A 5,292-nucleotide genomic window follows, 5' to 3' on the forward strand; every position below is an offset into this window, starting at 1 on the left:
TCATTCAGATTTGATAGAGCTATCAAAAGTTTTACAGACAAGAAAAAGATAAAAAGAGTTCAGCCCCACCAAACGAGCTTTACAAGAAATGATACAGGAACTTCTCTAAGTAGAAAAGAAACGGCCACAACTAGAAATATGAAAAATGAGAAAGGAAGAATCTCATTGATAAAGACAAATATACAGTAAAAGTGGTCAATCAAGCACATATAAAGCTAGTAGGAAGGTTAAAAGACAAAAGTAGTAAAATCATCTATATCCACAATAAGCAGTTCAGGATATCCGAAATAAAAAGACGTAAACATGGTATCAAAAACAGTAAACATGGGGGTGTGGAGTACAAATGCAATGTTGTTAAAGTGCAAAGTGTTTGACCTTAAGAGATAAGCAACTGAAAATATTCTATATATAGATTGCTACATATAAACCTAATGCTAGCCACTAACCAAAAATCTATAATAGATACACACATGAAAGAGAAAGGAATCCAAACATAACACTAGAGACCGTAATTAAATCAAAGGGAAGAGAGCAAAAGATGAAGCAAAGGGGTGGCGGCCAGGCTCAGCGGCCACGGCTCACGGGCCCAGCCGCTCCGCGCCACGTGGGATCCTCCCGGACCGGGGCACGAATCCGTGTCCCCTGCGTCGGCAGGCGGACTCTCAACCACTGCGCCACCAGGGAAGCCCTCCCAGCTTTTTAATGTGAGATGAGGCACCTTTGCCACACTGTTCTCATAGGTCAAAGTGAGATAATAATACCACTGACCCTCAAGATTGAGAAGTCTAAATGAAAGAATACAAAAAACTATTTAGAACAGTGCCAGCAAATCCTCAGCAGATTTGCAGTAGAAATACCCTACCTACATCTTCCTCCTGTCCTGCCAAGTCACACGACACCTGGATCTTCCAAAACCCCACTTTCCTGCTTTCTTCTAGGTGACATGGTCAGGCAGACAGGAAAATGTCACTGCTGGGCACATCCATATTTTTCTCCCTCTGGGCTTGTGAGTTGCTCTTAAGAGATGAAATACATTCTTTATTATTTCCACTTTCTGTGTCAGATGTTTATGGGAATTTCCCTTAAAAAAATTTTTTTTTTTTTGTGGTTGGACATGGGCAGTTAAAGTTAGAGCAACCTAAAATGTCATCTTCCAGAGCAACAGAAAAACAAATAACATATCCTGTATGAAGAAGACTTTGAAAATATAGTTATACACTGGTATTTGCAGAAACCCAAGGAAATTATGACACATCAGATGTTTGTCATCTCAATAAAAACCCCAGTTTGAGTTCACTTAGGTGAGAAACAAAGCAAATTTGAGGCAAGAAAATTTTCAAGCGCCCAGTTCAATCCTTACCATAAACTTCATAGAAGAAGCTGTGGCCACTGACTACAGTGCGGTGGGACCCACAACACTAGAGGTGCCGACAGAGCCTAACAACTGCCTCTGACGGGGCTCTGCCCCATCACAGCCTTCCCACAGGAGCAAACTCAGCTAGTTCCTGCCTGGGCTCCCAGCCTCTGCCTCACTGTCTCTGCTACTTTCCTGAGCTTTCCAGGAAGCCATCTTCGCTTGTCCTTATACATCAGGCCCTATCTTGAGCAGCAAGCATTTCTGACCATGAAGTTCCCAAATCTTCCTTTAACACAACTTCCCAATGAACTAAAGTCTTGTCTGGGAAGGAGTAGACATGGGCTTCATTTATCATATCACCATCCAGAGATTTCCAGTAACTGGGAATCGTTCAGGCTGAGGGAAGGAATCACTGCGTACCAGGACTCCTAGACTTGGTACATATACATTACCACGCGTAATTATTACAACTCTCCTGCATTTTAATCATTATCTGCCCATCTTATAGATAAAGAAATTAAAGCTTAGAGAATTAAAATGATTGGCCAGAGACAGGAAGTCTATGCTTTTTTAACTGGACCTTGAGGCTATCCTGAAAATTTAAGGATCACAATTCTATAACAAACAGAATACTTGAGGTAAATTTGGGATGGAGCAAGTGTCTTTTTTCTGGGGGAGCAGCAGAATGTTTCCTCTCTTCACATTCAAGGCTGTGCCAGCCTGACTTCATCAGAGTAGAGGTCTGAGCTACTGAAGCCAATAGATGAACCCACCAAATTGTGAGTAACCCTCGGTTCTGCCTATGAAGAAAGTCGGAAGATGACCCAAGAGAGGAACAGCTAATAATTCTGTGTGTGAGAGAATTCTCTATTAGTGTTCTCAGTTCTTTGCACATATTAAGTCTCTTAACCCACACGGTAACCCGGGAGGCCTCTTCTGTTACTGTCATGAAGCCACTGACTCACGAGGTAAATAAGATACTACTTGTCTCAGGAATCTGTCCAGGTCACACAGCTGGTACCTGGCACAATAGGGTTGGACCCAGGAAATCTAGCTCCAGGGTCTGTCCTCTTCATCATAAGAGGATAAAAAGAAGTACTATGCATCGTTCCTACCTCCATGGAGAAAATAAAAGTCACCTTTGTGGAACACTCACTGGCACAATTTATTATTTTATACTGAATCAGGTGAGCAGGATTTGAGTCATTGCAGGCTTCACAGAATATGTGAAATGCCAATAAGTTAGCAATGTATTTTCCAAAGTATAAAATAATAAAAATCTATTGTTTTCTGATGCCACCTCTCAAATAATTGTGAAGTAAAGGGCTATCCTGTAATCCATGCATTCTTTTTATGCAGTACATACTAGGCACCCCCTGGATATCATTTTGCATCTGTGCCATGAGTATTCCCTTATTTATTTGATAATTTCCAAAGTCATGGCAACATATTCACCCCCATCATCCTGTCTACTAAATATTCCAGTCCTATTTCTAATTCAGGGAAGCCATGGAAAGAAAGAAGGGGGATTCACAGGAAAGACTGACATAGAATCAGTCTGTCAGCCTTTCTCTTCTTGCCTCTGATGCAGGCAACCTTTTCTGATTGCATCCTGTCTGTTTAATTTCTGTCCATCTTATTCACTCAGTGTGGCCGCCATTAATTTCTTGAAATTAAATAGGGCGTTATTGGTTACCTAAACTTTGAACACAAGCTAAGGTAGAGAGCCAGACCTTAGAGAAACCAAAGGTCTGAAAACATAAGCCCTTTTGAGACAGAAACTCGAGGACAAGCTTGTCAATCTACTTCTGCTCCCTTCTTGACATGGTTGCTGAGTACTCAAAAGTGCCTCATAAAGCAGTATGAGGCGTCCAAGGCAGGACCCCCTGTGTCACAACTTAGAGGAGAAGTTTCCAGTAGGTTCTTACGTGTCGGACTAAATGGTGAATAACAGGGAAAGATTTACATTGTGTTCAAAGGGTAGAAAACTAGGCAGCCGTTGAAAACAACGTTTTGTGGATTTATTAATAGAATTGAAAAATACCCACAATACAATATAAAGTAAATTCATGAGGATATAACAATCTATTAAAATTATAGAGGTTGTATTGATAGAAGAATTTAAAAAGAGGAGAGGGAGTTCTCCAACATCTTAAGAATATTCTTGAGAAAACAAACGGTTTTATTTCTACTATGTACTTTGATAACCTAACTTTACTAAATGAGCTACTATGGTTTTACTGTAAAAAAAGTAACTTTCTCTTGTTTGATAATAGTAATAACAAGATTTTCTAACATCACTGAAGACTCAGGATGTGCCAGGTACTGATATCTGAGCATTTTCTTCATGTAATAAGATAATGTAAGCCTCCTAAAACCTCTGAGAGATATGTATGCAGTCAAGGTGGAAAGTGAGGCAGAAGAAGCTTAAATAATTCAGCTCATGTCAGATAGGGTAAGTGGTATTGGAAGGTGTTGACTTATCTTTAGTCATTAGAAATAGCATTCACATAGTTTAGTTAAAGCAATGTTGCTTACTATCATAAGTTAACCGAGAGAAGAGAATATAAAGCCCCAATGCAAATCCCACTTAAATGTGTATTTATGTAAATAATATCCAGCAATCCCATCTCTAGCCATAAAAATGTACAGAAAAATTCAAACTGAAAGTAAAGGATGGATGATGCCTCTTTTGTCCTTCTTTATATCGTACTTTACCCATTTTCTCTGATAAACAAAGGTTACTTATGTGAGTTATCACATTTACCAACTCCACGTCTCTGAATGAGTCTGTTTGCCACTATCCTCACTGGTCACATGGAGATGTTCATAACAGCTCCCTCACAGGCTGATTAAGAGGATTAAATAAAATTGTAAGAGGACATTTAGAACCATGCCTGACAAATAGCAAGTCCTCAATGGATATTAGGTACCATATTAATTTTAAAGATTACCGTTGCATATTAAACAGAATATTGCTTTTAAAATACTCCTGCATGTGACATAAAGTTCATGAGACTGTTCTCAGGTCCAGGTTGAGTGAAGCTGATTTCCATAGATCACTCTGTCTCACAGATCCACTAGCAATTGTAATCTAATCCCTTTTTGAAGGCACCCTGATTGTAAACAAAGTATGATTTCTCTGACTGATAATTTGCATGGTAACATCTCAATTAATTAAAAAAAAAAACAAAAATACCCCAGTGCTTGTGCACATGGCATATTAAATAATGTCCAGGATGGCTTCCCTGGTGGCGCAGTGGTTGAGAATCCGCCTGCCAATGCAGGGGACACGGATTCGATCCCTGGTCTGGGAAGATCCCACATGCCGCGGAGCAACTAAGGCTGTGTGCCACAACTACTGAGCCTGCGCTCTAGAGCCCACGAGCCACAGCTACTGAGCCTGCGTGCTGCAACTACTGAAGTCCGTGCACCTAGAGCCTGTGTTCTGCAACAAGAGAAGCCACCACAATGAGAAGTCTGAGCACTGCAAAAAGAGTAGCCCCCGCTTGATGCAACTAGAGAAAGCCCTTGCACAGCAAGAAGACCCAACACAGACAAAAATAAATAAATAAAATAAATAAATTTTAAAATAATGTCCAGGAGATGTTCTAGTGTCTGATTTTTTTCTGTAGCATTACAGAAAAATAAAGGTTAGTTTTCATACCTGAGTCCTGGCTCACCAGCCAGTTACAGAAAGATAGACATAGGGAAAGAACACAGTAGGGATATTTCTGTAGCAACGTTACATATGTACAATTTCTGTACATATTTCTGTAGCAATGTTACTACAGCATGGAATTTCAGGGGGATGAGGGGAGTGGCTGTGGGAACTGCTCCACCCCCAGGTATACGCATTCGTCTCAGGGTTTTCTTTCCAGATCGTGAGCCTACTTAGCCCACCTGCCCAGCACTCCGGGGCAGGAAAACCCCAC

Source organism: Pseudorca crassidens, chromosome 8, assembly GCF_039906515.1.
Source record: "Pseudorca crassidens isolate mPseCra1 chromosome 8, mPseCra1.hap1, whole genome shotgun sequence".
In the NCBI taxonomy this organism is placed as follows: domain Eukaryota; kingdom Metazoa; phylum Chordata; class Mammalia; order Artiodactyla; family Delphinidae; genus Pseudorca; species Pseudorca crassidens.